Source organism: Lepidochelys olivacea, assembly GCF_965140295.1.
Source record: "Lepidochelys olivacea isolate rLepOli2 genome assembly, chromosome: 1".
In the NCBI taxonomy this organism is placed as follows: domain Eukaryota; kingdom Metazoa; phylum Chordata; order Testudines; family Cheloniidae; genus Lepidochelys; species Lepidochelys olivacea.
In genome coordinates, this window is record NC_140411.1 from 46,528,697 (window position 1) to 46,547,341 (window position 18,645).

The following is an 18,645-nucleotide window of genomic DNA, read 5'->3' on the forward strand; positions in this document are numbered from 1 at the left end:
CTGCCCAGTTCCCTGTCTACACTGTGTGAATTCTCCAGCAAGTCAGACTGCCTAAGCAGACCTGCTTTGCTTTCTTTCCCCCTCAGAGGCTGTGAACAGTGTAACTGCCTACAGTTATAAAGGTACTGCACAGCTTTTCCTACGCAAGCACATTTATTCCTAAGGCACAAACATTATAGAGAAACCATATTAAAACGAGAACCATGCGTGCTAATAAGCTTACCTGAAATCACTCCAACTCCAGCAAGGATCCTGGTAGGAGTCTGTCCTTCAAAACCCACCAAGGGGGTTTTGTGTGGTTACAAGTTCATAACTGCCTTGTGTGAGAACAAGCACATCTGTGAGTCACCCCTTTACACAGTTTGGGCTTCTGATCTTGTCCTCGTGTAACAGGCAACCAACAGACAATGGTTCGCTCCTCAGGGTGAGGCTTCAAAAAGCAGAGCTCTTGCATAATAGAGGGGGTATGTTTGCATACACCTTCCCCCAAGATTGTTTCCAGGAAACCTACTTAACTACAGTATCAGAGGGGTAGCTGTGTTAGTCTGTATCCATAAAAACAACAAGGAGCCTGGTGGCATCTTAAAGACTAACTGATTTATTTGGGCATACGCTTTTGTGGGTAAAAAGCCCACTTCTTCAGATGCATGGAGTGACTGAAGAAGTGGATTTTTTACCCCCAAAAGCTTATGCCCAAATAAATCGGTTAGTCTTTAAGATGCTACCAGGCTCCTTAACAATGAATGTAGTTAAGTGTCATCTGGCACGTTGTTTCAAATAACCTGCTGAAGCTCATAACAATTCCCAGGGTTTACGTTAGTCACGTCTCCACCCCCTCGCTCCCACCTCCCAGAGACATTATATACAATAGTACATAAACATTTGCATTTTTAATACAATGAACTCCTAATAAGCTTAATTCAATAAGTTTGTCCAGGAAATTGTCATACCTGTCACGGGCATACAGAGAACATTAAAATCAAGGCTGGCTTTGGCCTCAGTACTTGCTAGATATCTATTCCTGCTCCCACTGAAGCGAATGAAATAGCTTCAATTGAGTTGAAAAGAAGCAGGAGCAGACCCTATGGCAGTCTGCCTCCCACAAACACTTCATTGAAATCCCGAACTAGGATTGCAAATTGGGCACATATACCTTTGGTTAATTAGTAGCCATGGAAAGGCCCTCTGAAAAACCTGACAAAAATAAATGCCACTTGATGACATGCATATGAAAGACTTCCCCAAAATGGACGTCCCTTATTAAGGTATATTATAAGCATCTATTGCTAGTAGACTATAAGTGTCTACTGTTGTGTGTTTGTAAATAGTTTTAGTGCAATGAAAGACAAACTACAACTATAGATATAGTTCAGAGGAAAAGGCTGTAGTAATAGTTTTTGTTGTTGTTTAAGACCTTTGACTTTAGTTTCGGAAACACAACTCAACCCCACTGTTGTATACTACATTTGATTTGTGAAATTCTTTCCCCACCCACCACCTCACAAAGTTTAACTAAACAAGTTGCTTCTTGTGGCACCTTAGAGGCTAACAAATTTATTTGGGCATAAGCTTTCATGGGCTAAAACCCACTTCATCGATAAGCCCATTAACTTATATTGGAAGAAGACACACTTGTCTCTCATTCCCTCCCACCACTATGACTAAGCCAAATCAAGGCAATTTCAAAGGATAAGATGAGTGGATTTTCAGCAACAGCACTTTGTGCAGCATCACACACTATTATGACTGTTATTACATTATGATCTCTCCCCTGTTGAGCTATTTTGCTTAGTTATCTCCCAGTATTGAAATCATCCCATTATGCTTTTTAAGACTCTGAATTTTAAAATACCAGTTGTCATAAGCTTGTTCTAAGTATTTCAGTTCAAGGCTTCCAGTATCCTAAATATATGCCAGGAGCTTTTTTGAGAAAAAGTTCCATTTATGTAGGGATCCAATCCTTATCCAGGGCTTGCTTCTCCACTGCCTTGCATCGTGTGTCATCATTCACACCTGTGCAAATTACTAAAAATTCAGAATAGTAATGATGCATGCCCAAGAGGCGCAAGGCAGTGGGAAACTAGTCCTTCTGTCTTTATTCACACAAAACTCCTATTGAGTTCAAAATGCATTTTATTGCAGTAACAATCTCAAGACAAGGACCATAAATAAGGCCAGAACCTTATTAGAAAAGCATCAGTACTAGAATATTATTAATCTAAATAGCATATTAGAACCTAAATAGAAAGGCATCAGTACTAAAATACCTGGATCTAATTCTTTTGTAATTTAAGCCAGTTTTACATGTGTAACTCCATTGACTTTTGATGGAGTCACTCCTTATTTAAAGTTAGTGCAAGCATATTTGGAATCAAGTCCCGGTGTTACTCCTGATTTACACCAGTGTAAGGGCAGGACCAGGTTCACATCCAGTTACTACTACTACTCCCATGGGTTTGAAGTCATTTCCACATTTGTCACTTCTAGAGAACAATACTTTGGGGAATGACTATACAAAGATAGTGATTCAACCGTGCTGCTGACGTACTTCTAAAAAGTAACATTTTCCGGAGGTAGCAGTTCAGAATGACACACTGATAAACCTGATGCGGGGTAGAACAGAGTTCACAAAATACTACCTCATCTTGTTTTTCTGATAAACTAGTTACAATTCTGTGCTAACGCCGCCATCACCACCCACCCAGTATTTAACAAAAACAAAACAGTTTTTTGATTAGAAAAGGTTTCTGGGTAATGCATTTACGTGGCTTCCCACTATATGATGCTGTTGTCCAAGAAAAAATTGGATCAGATATCTAAACCTAGATTCTGACTTGTTATGCCAGTGGGTATTTGGAATAAATCCATTATATTCTCCGATTACATTCATAAAAGGGCAATCAGGGTGCAGTCAGAAATGAAGCACACATTTTCTTGGACATCTGCAAAGCTTCATAGTGAAATTTGCATGTTATACAGCTCAATAGATGGTTCATTTGTGATTTTTAAAAAAACCTATTTGTTTGTTTGCCATTCAGAGTTTGATTTCTTGACAGCAAGTGGCAATTCATATGAGAATGCCTCAGATACAACGACCCAAACCTGCAAGCTGTTCTGTGGGGCAGACACTCCGAGGCAGAGCCCCACTGACTTTGATGACCTCTGAATGGACAGAAGGGTCTGTCTGCATGCAGCAGTTTGCAGGATTGGGACCCTGAAAGCCATATCATGCTCTAGATCTGTGCCCAAACTTCCATTAAAATTATATACATATTTTACCAGGAAACTGTCCCATGCTGTTTGTTTAATAGTTTTAGTCCTCATGGTTGATAAATGGTAATTTATTCTTAGAAGCAGAAATATTTCCCTCACAGGCTAATTGCAGCTTTTCCCGTTATTAAAATTGATTCCTTTCCCCATGTTTCAAATGGAGTGTGAAATGGTTTCTCTCCTCCCCACCCTGCCGTGGTTGTGAGCCAATACCATGAAGTACAGGTAATCAGCACAGCTCTGGGAAGGGGAGACTAAATTCTCCCCTCCCATAGTGGGAAATAAAGTGATTCAAACGCTCACTAGGCCACTTTCTGTCAAGAAAACAAAATCTGATTCAAACTGATACCCGTCATTCAGGCAAAGACTCCCACTGAGGGCAAGTCACTGGGATTTTTGCTTGAGTAAGGATTGCATGATTGGGCCCAAAGGTAACTGAAAGCGCTGTAGAAACATTTTAAGGAGAATGCTGTTGGCCTATGGGTAGCTTGACAGGAGCCTGCTTATTTGGTATACTTCAGAACAGATATTGGTTCATTTTAAAATTAATACTTGCTAAGCACAATGGGATGACTTCAATGCTGGGAGATAACTAGGCAAAAGCACACAATAAGGGAGAGATCATCAGGCACTAACAGCAATAACAGGTGTCTTATGTTGCTGAAAACCCCCTCATCTTCCTAGGATTTGAAATCGCTGTATAGCAATTCACTGCTGTTGGTGCAAGGGAAGGAAAGGTTTTTGCAGACAAATAGAGAAGATGTAACCTTGCAACAGTTTGGAGCCTGAGGATGTTGAGACATCAGTTTCCAACACTATAACCATTGGGGTAGCTGCCTAGAGAGCTTATCTCTCTGCATACCCTCAACAAATCAGCCTGGCTCACACAATAATCAGACTGCAGTGCCATCTGCTCCCTCACTGAGGCTGCTCACTAGTCTCTCTGAGGCAATGTGCACTACAAACTTTTACCGATGCAGGTTACATTGGCATCCAGCCACCTCAGTTAGTGCATTGCTTGTGGTTGTGCATACTTAGCTCTTTGCATTGGTGCTGTGCGTACTCACTGAGAGTGCTTGCATCAGTGCACAGTGGGACACACCATGGGTAGGTATGCCACTGTGCAACTCACCACTGTCCACCACGTAGGGTGACTAGACAGCAAGCGTGAAAAATCGGGACAGGGGATGGGGGGGTAATAGGAGCCTATATAAGAAAAAGACCCCAAAATCGGGGACTGTCCCTATAAAATCGGGACATCTGGTCACCCTACCAGCACACTATCTTTTGGCAATGCATGGTAGGGCAAAAACGAGTCATGCAGGGGTCAAGTTCTATCATGCAACTTTATCCACCCCATAATGCAATCTCTATCCCATAATTTTCATGCCTATTTGAAAAGCCCATGAACCCACATGGGACTTGTTGCTGTCCACCGCCCCTGACAGATGCAAGGAGCGTTCCAGCGCTGCTCTATTGTTAGGAGCATTGCAAGCACGGGACCCACAATTATCCGGTATTTGCAGAGCCACAAGAAGAGCTGCAGGGAACACAATGATTTCCTGGAGGGCAGATTGCTATGGGACATAGTGAGAACAATTCAAGGTTGTTGGTGGCATTCACAGAGCAGCTGCAAATGGTAGTGTGACACTGCTGGGCATGAGAAACGAGCACTGACTGGTGGGATCACCTCATAATGCAGGCTTGGGATTGGATTGCTGGAACTAGTGGTGCTGGGGGGGTGTGGCAGCATCCACAGCTTGAAGTGGTTTCCATCATCTAGAGGTTTCAGAGTAGCAGCCGCGTTAGTCTGTATTCGCAAAAAGAAAAGGAGTACTAGTGGCACCTTAGAGACTAACCAATTTATTTGAGCATGAGCTTTTGTGAGCTACTGATGAAGTGAGCTGTAGCTCACGAAAGCTCATGCTCAAATAAATTGGTTAGTCTCTAAGGTGCCACAAGTACTCCATCATACTGAGGCTTTACAGTTTGGTTCAATGGCTTTCAGCACCCCACGCTATACAAACTGTTCCAATGCCACTGCTTGGTAGGATGAGCAGTTGCTGCAGAAGTTTCGGATGTGCAAGGCCACATCCCTGGATTTGTGTGCTGTGTTCACCAAACCCTCCAGTGCAGGGACACCTGAATGAGAGCTGCACTGAGAGTGTTTCAGAGTAACAGCCGTGTTAGTCTGTCTTTGCAAAAAGAAAAGCAGTACTTGTGGCACCTTAGAGACTAACCAATCTATTTGAGCATAAGCTTTCGTGAGCTACAGCTCACTTCATCGGATGCATACTGTGGAAAGTGTAGAAGATCTGTGATTTCACTGTGGAAATGTTCAATGCTGGATTTCTGCCAGTGGGAAATCATTGTGGCGTTGGAAAATCCACTGTGGGTGCTGTCGTCATGCAATTGTGCAGGACCATTAATGGTCTCCTGCTATGCAGGATTGACTCAGCAATGTGCACAACACAGTGGATGGATTTGCAGCAATGGGGTTCCCAAACTGTGGTGGAGCAATAGACAGCACACATATCTCTATTGTGGCACGAGACCACCTTGCCACAGAGTACATCAACAAAAAGGGTTACTTTTCTATGGTACTGCAAGCGCTGGTCAGAGGTGGATTAAGGTCTCCTGGGGCCCTGGGCTGGAGCAAGTGGGGATGCCCCGGCATGGGAACTGTGGCTCCACCCCATGCCTTCCGCCTGTGGCCCCACCCCATTCTACCCCTTCCCACGTGGCCCCGTCCCTCTTCCGCCCATGTCCCTGTCCCTATTCCGCCCACCCCCCTGCTATGGCCCTGAGACTGGAGAAGGTCTGTGCCCCTGCCACGACCCTGAGGCTGCAGCAGGGAGCAAAAGCTCTTCCAGCCTTGGGGCTGCAGCAAGGGGAGATTTTTCCAAGGGCCCCAAATTGGCTGGGGTTCCTGGACACAGGCCCCATGTGGTAATCTGCCACCGGTGCTTGTGGATCACTGGAGATGCTTCATCAACATCAGTGGTGAGTGGTCAGGGAAGGTGCATGTCACTTGCACCTTTAAGAACACAGGACTGTTCAGAAAGCTACAAGCAGGGACTTTCTTTCACAACCAGTGGATTACAGTTTGTGATGTTGAAATGCCAACAGTGATCCTGGGGGATCTAGCCTTTCCCTTAGTCCCCTGGCTCAGGAAGCTGAAGGAATGTTGGCATTGTTTTCTCACAAAATTAGACCTCAGTGAGATAAATATCCCAATGATTATAGCGGCCTGCCGCATCCTGCATAATATCTGAGAAGCAAAGGCATAAAAGTTTCCGCTGGAGTGCCTGTCTGCTGAGTTTGAACAATGAGACACGGGGGCTATCAGAAGAGTTCAATATGGAACTACATAGCTCAGGGAGACTTTGAAAGAGCCTTTAACAGCAAGCCACAGTAATGCATTGTAATGTATTGTGCTCTGCCTGGTCCTGCAGTTTGGGGGCCTGTGTTGGTGCACATCTATATGAATATAACACTGACAATGCACCTAGTAAAACTGTGGTGCTTGCTGTACATTTAAGATTATTATACTGTGTTTGTCACTGATCCTACGAGTTGTGTCACAGAGTACAATATCAAGTAAGTGGGTGCTTTCGCTACCGCCAGGCATTATGCAGGGTGGGAGCTATTATTTTCCAAACAACAGTGTTATTGACTAACAAAAACACATCAAAAAATTCTGTGGAACTTAAAAGCAAACTGAGTGGAACAGAGTGTAAAGAAGAGGAAGGAATATTCATATCCATTTTAGATACATTGCCCTATGAGAGCCACGGTTGATGTGTATGTAGGTGAAGCTATGTTTGTCTTTAATGTCCCACATTATGAACAGGTAGGGATAAGGATATAGCCCCTGGTGCCACATGGAAAGTTGAGGAGGTGAGTGCTATACTGGAGTTCTCTCTGGACTGCAAGGGAATTTGGGATTGCTGAACCTGTAGGTCCACAAGAGTCTGCAGTATCTGTGTTTGCTGCCAGAGAAGCCCCATTATGTCATGGTGCATCTCCCTGTCTCCTTTTCCTGCTGGGACTTTCTCCTGTTTGCTCTTTCCCTCTCTATACAGGCCTCCTCTTCATGCTCCAGGCCCTTAGCTCGTGGTCTGATACAGCACTGGCTTGCAGGATCTGAATGAACATATCAGCCTGAGTTCTCTTCTTTCTCTTCCTCTGGCGTCTGCATCCCTTGGTTGTGGACGGGGAACCGCTCAAGTCTTCAATGGCAGCAGCTGCAGATAAAACCCACAGATGTACCATTGTCAGTACAGTCACAATGGAAAGTGAAAGTTAAGATTCAGAACTCCCTTTCCTTGTTCCCCTAAAGTTTTAAACAAGACAGGCTTATTGACTTTTCTGCTTGGAATTGCTTGTGCACAGCACCAGCCATTGTGAGTGTGGCCCAGCGAGGGTGAGGGAAATGAGGATGGAAAGTGCTTGGTTGCATGAATCTCTGAGTAGAGAGCAATGGCACTGAATACTGGCACCATTTTCCACAGGCGGTGGTGATTTTAGCTGATAGCCCACTCCTGAGGGTAACAAAGCCACATAGAGCACAGCTGGTACTGATGTCCTGAACCCACTCAGGCCTGCATGCTGCTAGCCTGTGGGGCCTGCCGAAATTATCACTGACTGGTGTGGGAAAGTGTCCTATCGTGGAGGAAGAAATAAGGCTGCCATCCCTAGGAACGTTCAGGAGAGGATTGCAGATTATCTCCATGGAAGTTTCATCAAGATCTCTCAGGAGGATTCAACAGACATCCTGGCGGCTTGGCATTGGATCGACTGTTGGCCTTCCTGGCCTCCTAATATGCCCGACACAATTCCTTGGCTTTCATGTGGCACTGCTGTTGGTCCCTATCGTACCCCTTCTCCTGCATTCCCTGAGCAATCTGCTTTTAGATGTCCAGGCTTCTATGGCTGTTCCATAGTTGTGCCTGCTCAGTCTCTTCTCCCCACAGGCCCAGGAGATCCAATATCTCCTGTCTACTCCAAGCCAGAGCGCGTCTGGAGCATGTAGCTGGCATGGTCTGCTGGGTGGTTGGACACAACAATGGAGAGCTGCTGGGTGGGCTCACCATGCTGGAGAATCAGGAAAAGGCATTTCAAAAATTTGCTCAGTTTTTAAGGGCAGGAGGCTTCCAGTCTCCATGACCTTGGGCCGTGGAGTTCACTATTCTGACCAGAGTGGTCAGTGTGGGACAGCTGGTGGAGGACTGTTAAGGTTGATATAGGTAAAGCAGCGTCTACATTCACTCTGTGTCGACCTCGGTACATCAGCCGTGGCTGGACACCACTTGGGGAGGTGCTGTTACATAATGGTGAGTTCACATCAGTGGGAAACAAGCTTACGCGTAGATACATTTACTACTAGGTTGACGCAAGGCGGCTTACGTTGACCTAACTTTGTAGTGCAGGCCAGGCCTGAGAAGCAAGGGTTAGTATTAACTTCCTGCTTGAAAATATACAGGCCCCCAAAGGAAGCATGCAGCATGCCTCAGCTCCTGTTATACCTAACAGGTATCTCTCAGCTCTTCATCACTCCAACTCCGGGGGTGAGGAGGGAGTTTCCAGTCAATGGGCAGGACAGAAGCTTGCAGCATGTTCACTTCTCTTCCTCCTTTGTAGAACCTGTACCCTTTCAGACACAATTTCCATTCCTTTGAACCTCTCTGCATTGGGAGCATCTGGCTCAGTCTTTGTAGATCAAATGATTTTCTCCCAGCACAGTATCAGAGGTGCAGGTCGGACACTTTATATCAGAGCCCAGATCTCTCTAAAAAAAATCATTTCTCAGCTGGTGCTTGTAGAGAAAGTTTCAAACCCACAAGAATTATTTTAATTAGGTCAGCTTCTGCAAATCACTGAGTGCCTTCCAGGAACTGTTTTGTTCTCCCAAGTTAAGGGAGCTCAGCACCTTGTAGGATTTGGCCGAGAGATAACTCAGGTATCTATCAAAGTTCTGTTCTCATACGAATCTAGAAAGATAGTGCATCTGATGGGCCAGATGGTGGCTGTTGCCTGCTAGATACGCAAGAAGCCTTCCCTTTTATCTCAAGATCCAGGACCAGCTACAGCACCTGCTCAATGCTAGCACCCCCTGCAACATTAGCACCCTGAAGGGAGAGCAGAGGACATGATGAAAAGCCATGGCATAGAAGAGAACAGGCTGCAGCCTTTTAAGAGAGGCCTTGAGAGCTTCTGGAGAGCTCCCACATCTACCAAACCAATGCGTTATTTTGTTGCTGTTGCGCTTTGAACACGTAGCAATGAGTGTAACGTTTGCTTTCCCATTAATGGGCGTATATTAAGCATCAGATTCTTGTGTTGATGTATTTTCACGCAGCAGCAAAATGATTCAGATGCAGGATGATCTCTGAAGTCATAGTAACATTTAAACAGGAAAGGACATGCATAAGAATTTGAGTGTAGCTTGACAATCTCATGTTGTCAATATTCTCAGCACAGCACACCTAAGCTGAAAGGCTACAGAAATAAAGCAGAGGCCTGTGCAAATTCAAGCATGTCCCTTGAAGATTTTTTTTTTTTTTAAATCTGGTAGTCTACTGATAAGCAAGTCTTATCAACATTTGTAATGAATAATTGAGTATCAAGCTTTGTCTGATGTCAAGTTGTGCACATTTCTTATGCAAAAGCTGCTGGTTTCATAGTGAAACGCAAGCTCTTTTTGATTTTTACTAGGTATAATAGAACAGCAGACAATACATATGTATGTAATTAGGCTAATTTGATTGAGCAAAGGTAGGTTTTGCTTAATATAGCTGAAATTCCCAGAAGCTGTGTTCTGGACATAATGAATTGCTCCCCCTCCTCATATACTCAATTGTTTCAGAAATCTCAGAACCAGCTTGGAGAAATGGGGTGGTAATGATTAATTGTATTTATTAATTGTTCAGATGTGACAGTGTTAAATATAAGCAAGGCAGAAAGCAGAATTAAATTATTTAGCTTTTGCAATCAGCCTTCCCTGACTGCCACCTGTGTTTCCCTCTGATGTCATGAAGCAGTGGAAAGGGAAGTTATATCTTACATGGTGCTTGGATCAGAAGATCATCATTTTCAATACAATAACTTCTCCTCCACGCTGAGTCAACAGAAGGGAAGTAAGGAGAGAATTGACCAAATATCTGCAAGAGTTTCTAGTCTCAGGCCTGTGGAGCCCTGTCCTGAGGTAAAAAGAGGCACCTTGGTAAATGCCTCTGAGCCACCATCCTGTGTCAGAGTAGGCACGTAGGAGAGAGAATAGGTGAGACTGTTATGTATGTTGGGCCCATTCAGGGTTCAGTAGCATGGTAGGAGGGTGCAGTCTATCTTTGAGCTGTTCGGGTTCTGCCTGCACTTATAAATACCTCCTTTGGGGAGCTGAGTTGGAGGCATGTTTCCCCAGATTTTTCTAGCAAAAGTCTCTGAGATTGTGTTCTAGTGGATAAAACACTACACTTGGGAGACAGAGGTTATATTCTCAGCTCTGGCCTGCAGGCTGACCTTAGGCAAGTCACTTCCCCAGCTGTAAAATGGGGATAACCCAACAAAGGAGTTCTAGCTACCCAAGCAATAAGAGAACTCTGAGCTGCTAGCAGGCTGCTTTCTCTATCTCAAATCTGCCTACATGGGTTGAAAAAAAATCACATTGATTCATTACCTGGCTTATTCGTTCTCTAGCTTGTTCCAAGAAGAAAGCCACTCTGATCAAGATGAGGCAATCCACACAAGGATGGAGGTTTCCATGGGCCACAAACCATGTTAAAGAGGAGAGTGGCTACAATCTGCTCTTTTATATATGGCTGTAATGCTCCAGGTAAACTGTCAATGCAGCCCGTTGTTAGGCAACGTTGGGGTTTTCTTAATCTTTAATATAAATGACTTTGGCTAAATATGAGGGGAGCTAATCACAGTTACTGCAAGTGATCGGTTCTGAGATCATTGTGGAAAAAATAAACTCAAACCAAGATGGACTACACACAATATTAATGCCTCTTCCTGCACCTCCTGTAACAAAGAGATACCACACAGGAGCTCTAGTAATAGACCTCTCTATTTCCTGCTGGCCCCAGTCACAGCCCATGGTAATAGTAGCCCTGCCCGGCCCAGCCCACTAAACTGAAGACAGCAGTGATACAGAACCTCTCATTATGAAAAGAACATATTCCTTGGTGATGTTTAGTTACTTGCTATTTTTAGAGATCGTCAAAGGTGAAAAGCAGTTTTTAAAAACACAATTGCATTTTCCAAGCACTCTCATGTGTTGCTTTTTTAAAAAATAAAGCTCAGAGCTTGCTGCAGATCCCTAGCAAAGTGGCAGATTCTGGGTTTGATACAGTGTTTTGAATACCACATTCTGCTTCCAAACAAGGATAGAATGAAAGGAAGATTGTAGTAATTGTTAGCAGCTTTTGGAGAGAGCACTTCCTGTAGTGAGGTGAATTTTATAAATATAATAAAAGCATGCACTCAAGTTGGCAAGTTACTGACGCTACAAAGAATTGAAGTAATAGTTTACTTACATAGTGCTTAACAATTGCTGGAGGTCAGGAGACCTCCTGGGGTTTGAACAGATAGGTTTTTTATAGTAAAAAGATGATTAACAGCAGCAAACTCCTTAATGAAAGATTTCCTGGAAGGAAAGAGAAAAGTTGGAGATTTATGTAAACCCCTCTCTGCTACTCACCATAAGAAGCAAGGAGATCAAGATAAGATTTTTTTTTTGGCTGATAAAAATTGAACAATATAGCTCCTGTGGTGGTAATAAAGGTATATTTGTGTAGCCATTGCTGACTGCTCAAGAAAACACGGGGCTTCTAAACTAACAGAGACCTCTCACAAAGGGAAGTCTGGCTAATGATGAACATTCTAGGAGTGTTGCCAACCTACAATGCTATTTCAAGTCTCATGAAAAATCTCAGCTTTCATTTAAAATGTAGTTTCTAGCCCTTACAGTTACAAAGAGAAGCTTGAAAAAGTGAAAGGCTCAAAAACCCGAAACCAATAAAAACCCAAAGTTTAATTTAAGGTCTCACGATTATTAAGCTAATCTTGTGATTTTTAAGACCTGACATGATTTTTGAACCTTTGGGGGTAGCTATATAATGGTAAGAGTGTTGCATCTCTGCAGTGATGTTAATTGCTTTTAATACAAATACCAAATTAAGGCCTGTCAAGGTTCCTTCCCCACTCTGAACTCTAGGGTACAGATGTGGGGACCTGCATGAAAGACCCCCTAAACTTATTCTTACCAGGTTAGGTTAAAAACTTCCTCAAGGTACAAACTTTGCCTTGTCCTTGAACCCTATGCTGCCACCACCAAGTGTGTTAAACAAAGAACAGGGAAAGAGCCCACTTGGAGACGTCTTCCCTCCAAATATCCCCCAAAGCCCTACACCCCCTTTCCTGGGGAAGGCTTGATAAAAATCCTCACCAATTTGTACAGGTGAACACAGACCCAAACCCTTGGATCTTAAGAACAATGAAAAAACAATCAGGTTCTTAAAAGAAGAATTTTAATTAAAGAAAAGGTAAAAGAATCACCTCTGTAAAATCAGGATGGTAAATACCTTACAGGGTAATCAGATTCAAAACATCAAGAATCCCTCTAGGCAAAACCTTAAGTTACAAAAAGACACAAAAACAGGAATATACATTCCATTCAGCACAGCTATTTTACCAGCCATTAAACAAAAGGAAATCTAATGCATTTCTAGCTAGATTACTTACTAACTTTTTATAGGAGTTCTGAGCTGCATTCCTGATCTTTTCCCGGCAAAAGCATCACATAGACAGACAGACCCTTTGTTCCCCTGCCCCCTCCAGCTTTGAAAGTATCTTGTCTCCTCATTGGTCATTTTGGTCAGGTGCCAGCGAGGTTATCTTAGCTTCTTAACCCTTTACAGGTAAAAGGGTTTTGCCTCTGGCCAGGAGGGATTTCATAACACTGTGGACGGAAAGGTGGTTACCCTTCCCTTTATATTTATGACAAGGCCCATTTCATCATTCTTTCTGCAGCCAAAATTCCCGAGGTTTGATCCTGTACTCTTTATTCATTCAAGACTCCCATTAGCATTAGTGGGAGCGTTGTCTGTGTAAATATGAAACTGGGGGTCTTTTATGGCTGCCAACAGTAGTAAGAGATGAGGCCCCCAATCTAGCAAATACTCATGCACATGCTTGACTTTAACTATGAGAGTAGTCCCTTTGACATCAATGGGAATGTACACACCCATGCAGTTAAGCATGTGTGCAAGTGATTGCAGGGTCAGGGCCTAAGATAGTAACAAATCCATGGACAACTTCACATCTTGGTTGCAAATTTTTTGCATATTTGGGGGAAAAAAAGTCCCAGGCAGCATTGATAGAATTTAGATTGCCCTCTGGGGAACAGGTAACGAGGGCTGGTAGCAAACCCTCCCCCACCTTCTATTATAAAAGATTCTTGAGATCTTTAGTTTGCAAAGAGGGATGGGGGGGTTCTTACAGGTGAACATTTAAACTTTTTTTTTGGCCAAGCTTGCAAAGGCCTTACACTCAGCTTCACAGCATGTCTCTGTGTGTCTTAGGGTTGCCAGGCGTCCAGTTTTCGACTGGGATGCCTGGTCGAAAAGGGACCCTAGCAGCTCCGATCAGCATTGCTGACCAGGCCATTAAAAGTCCAGTAGGCAGCAGTACAGCAGGGCTAAGGCAGGCTCCCTGCCTGCCCTGGCTCTGCGCGGCTCCCAGAAGCAGCCAGCATGTCCCTGTGGCTTCTAGGTGCTGGGGCAATCAGGGAAGCTCCATGTGCTGGAGCACCGGCTCCGCAGCTCCCATTGGCCAGGAACCATGGCCAATGGGAGCTGTGGGGGCAATGCTTGTGGGTGTGGAGCCGCTTGGCTGCCCTTGCGCCTACAAGCCAGACATGGTGGCCACTTCCAGGAGCGTGCAGAGCAAGGGCAGGCAGGGAGTCTACCTTAGCCCCACTGTGCTGCCAACTGGAAGCCACCTGAGGTAAGTGCTGCCCAGCCACCCTGAACCCCATCCTGCACTCCAAGCCCAGGCAGGAACCCCCTCCCACACACTAACTCCCTCCCAGAGCCCACACCCCAACCCCGTGCCCCAGCCCTGAGCCACCTCCACACCCAAACTCCCAACCCTTAGCCCACTCCTGCACCCCAATTCCCTGCCCCAGCCCTGAGCCCACTCCCACACTCTGAACCCCTCGGCTCCAGCCCAGAGCCCCCTCCTGTACCCCAAACCCCGCATCCCTATCCCAGAGCCTGCACCTCCAGCCAGAGCCCTCCCTCCCTCCCTCCCTCCCACACCCCTGACCCAGACTGGAGCCCTCTCATGTACCGTGAACCCCTCATTTCTGGCCCCTCCCTGGAGTCTGCACCCCCAACCGGAGCCCTCCCTCCTTCCCTCCCACACCCCAATCCCCTGCACCAGCCCAGTGAAAGTGAGTGAGGATGGGGGAGAGTGAGTGACACAGGGAGGGGGGATGGAGTGAGTGGGGCGGGGCCTCAGAGAAGGGGCGGGGCCTCTGGGCAGGGGGTGGGGCAAGGGTGTTTGGTTTTTTGCCATTAGAAAGTTGGCAACCCTAGTATGTCTGCCTGTATGATGAGAACTTTTGAACACTGTATCTGAGAAATTCCAAAAGTTCAGGAAACGTTCTAGGTATCAGCGGCCAGAACTATCTTCATTTTGGGATACGTAGACCCCCTGGTGGTTCTTTAACACACCTATAGCCTCAAGCACCTATAGACAATTGCAGAGATCACACAACAGGTTGATGGCACCCATTAACACCTTCCAGCATAACAATACCCCAACTCATCTGGGAGCACGCTCCTAATAGAGTTTGAGGCCTGGTATACATCAGAAAATTAGGTCAGTTTAACTATGTTGGTTAAGGGTGTGAAAAATCCACCTCCCTGAGCAGCTTTGTTAAAATTACCTAAGTCCCTGTGAAGACAGCACTGGGGTGATGGAGGAATTCTTCCATTGACCTACCTACTGCCTCGCAGGGAGGCGGATTACCTACGCCCAAGGGAGAACTCCTCTTGTCAGCGTAGGTAGTGTCTATACTGAAGTACAACAGCGGTATTATGGCAGTAGCACCGCTGTAGTATTTTAAATGTAGACAAACCCAGTGATAGATTAAGGTATAAACTAACGACGCTACAGGTTAGGGCCTCACAGTACGAGGGGCCTCTATAAAAGAAAAAACTGGCTCCATTTCAAATTTTATCAAAATCGGTTATTGACAGGTGGGAGGCCAGGGCTGAGAAAAAAAATGATTGTTGCACTTGTAAAATTAGTATTTCTACAAGTAAATCTGCTAACCACAGCCAGTGGGAACCACAATCGGCTGAACCTGCGGACGAGGCAGGTAAACAAACCGGCCCGGCCCGCCAGGGGCTTTCCCTGCACAAGCGGCATCCCAAGTTTGGGAACCACTGCTCTAGAGGCTCACCAGTTCCTGCCAGCTCATCCCAGGGCTCAGTAGTCCTTACCAAGGCTTCTCAGTCCTTTATTACCTTTCCCAGCTAATGATCCCCCACAGCAGCCTTCTTTCCCCAGGTCCTCTGCCTGGAAACTATGGAGAATCATTCCCCCCCAATTGCTCTTACTATAAGAAGAAGCCAATAGCTTAATTCTGTCACCTGACCCCCTGGGCTCATTCCCATCAGGTGGGAAGCAGCTCCCTTGAAGGGAATGTCTTGGAACAGGTACACTGGGACTCATATATAGTCCAGGCTAATTGCCCTGTTACACTTGTAAAGTGGAAATGCCAGATTTAAGGTCGCCTCTGCAACCTTAACTCCACCCCCTTATGCAAGCTTTAGGATTAGAACTGGGTGAACTATTTTCAGCAAATAGAAATTTGGCCCCCAAAATGCATTTTTCAGGGTGCAAAAGCTATTTGTGAATTTGGCGAATAGCATCAGCTGTATTTTTTTTCTTTTGGAAATGTCAAAATGTTTCATGTTTTAACATGTTTCATTTTGACATTTGCACAATGAACTATTTTGGCATTTTCTTTTGAAAGTATCAGCATGTCATTTGGAGTAGGGTTATAAGACAGCATAAGACAGTTTTGGTTTGAAATTAGCCAAGCTTTTTTCTTTTGATCAGCCAGAGAACCAAAAAAATCAACCATTTGCTCAGCTCTAATTATGAGCCAGTCTTTGAGTATGTTTGCACATTTCTCCCCCCAACACACAAGACCCCCAAAGTTGGGCAAATTTGTGCAGGCAACTGTCAATCTGGCCCTTCCTAATATCCAAATGCTTGACTTTGTAACCTAAGCAATCACATTAAAAGAATGTTATCTGTGTAATGGATTCATTGTGTGTGATTTTAAAGCTGTATAACAGATTCTTATTCTATCAGTATAGATATGCATGTGCACACACACACACGTCGGGCTGCTACTTCTTGTCTTAAGAAGCTCCATGAGGTAAGATAATCAGAGAATTTTGGGTTTCTCCTAAAACTTCTTGAGATTCATTAGTTAAACAACAACAACAAAACCAACCCGGCATATTGCAACTGGTTCACAGCTCCTTCTGGAATTTTTAGGGCTGCTCAGTGTTGTGGTACACCAAACCCCTAAGGTAACAGTAGTGTGCCACGACTGAAGGCACTTCAGTGACTAGACCTTGTAGTGCTAGCCCTGGTGGGTCCCAACAACCCCTCAGATACTTGACGAAAGTGAAGGTGAATTTTCCTAGGGCTGGCAGGAAAAGGAAAAGTTGCAAATACTCTAGCTACAGAGGCTTCAACAATTACAGGTCACTAATAGGTTTCAGAGTGGTAGCTGTGTTAGTCTGTATCAGCAAAAATAACAAGGAGTCCTTGTGGCACCTTAGAGGGTCACTAATAGTTCTTATCTGGGCCCCTAGAGGCAGTCCAATTGAAGGTTAGGGTTCCTAATGCCTGGGATTCCCCTTCCCATGCAATCTTCTGTTAAAGGCAAATAGAAGCTTGCAGCTTTCCAGGCCAAGGTTAGTTAGGGAGACATCTTCACTGGCTCTTTACCCAACTTGTGCTACTTCCCCACACTTCTGCATAGACCTGAACCTGGCCGCATTGACTGACAGTCACACCCAGTTCCACACATGGTTTCCCAGCTCCTAGGGTAATCTGATCTGTGCACTGGTGATGTTCCCTGCAGGAGAGCTGGATGATTGCTATGCCTGCCACTATTGTTTTCTCCAAGTGCCTGGTTACTTTGTGGGTCAGAGTCTTTCCATAGAGTTCTTGCCCCCACTCCCACCCCAACCTGGCCAGAGGAAGGAGACGTAGTGGAGAGGGAGTTGATGGAAATGGTAGCTCCCTGCTTAGCAGGTTCGTCACACTTTACTAGTGAAAGTTTGCAAAATTTCTGTAAAATGAAGTAAGTCACAACTGCCATGCACTTAGGGTTGCCACCTCTGAGGTACAAAAACCTGGGGCATCCAGGATGATCCTGAGCCCACGAAATTGGACAGCTGGCAGCATGTACTGCACACCCTTACAGATTTCCTGGGACAGCTACCTCAAAAAAGAGACAATCTTGGGATCATCTGGTCAGGTAGCAACCCTACATGCACTAGAGTTGAACTAGTGGCCTGGAGCTTTAAGGCTATATAATATATATCCTATTACCAGTCCTCTGAAAGTATCCACTCACTCCAAGAGCCATTCTAGTGTGGCTTGTATGACCAGTCATATATGAAATGTGTTATATAAGGCTTGAGAAGGTGTTTCTTCAACCTGAGTTTCACTCTACTTTCCTCTATTGACTAAAATGCTGTCAAGGGCAATTATGGAATAATTGTTGCTTGATCTGTGAGAGTGATGGGTCATCCTTCAGGATAGGTTGTAGATCCTTGACGATGCACTGGAGAGGTTTTAGTTGGGGGCTGAAGGTGATGGCTAGTGGCGTTCTGTTATTTTCTTTGTTGGGCCTGTCCTGTAGTAGGTAACTTCTGGGTACTTTTCTGGCTCTGTCAATCTGTTTCTTCACCCCACAGATCTTGGGAGACAGGCCAGTCCTTGCTTACAGACAGCCCCCCAACCTGAAGCAAATACTCACCAGCAACCACACACCCCACAACAAAAACTCTAACCCAGGAACCTATCCTTGCAACAAAGCCTGTTGCCAACTGTGTCCACATATCTATTCAGGGGACACCATCATAGGGCCTACTCACTTCAGCCACACTATCAGAGGCTCGTTCACCTGCACATCCACCAATGTGATATATGCCATCATGTGCCAGCAATGCCTCTCTGCTATGTACATTGGCCAAACTGGACAGTCTCTACGTAAAAGAATAAATGGACACAAATTGGACGTCAAGAATTACAACATTCAAAAACCAGTCG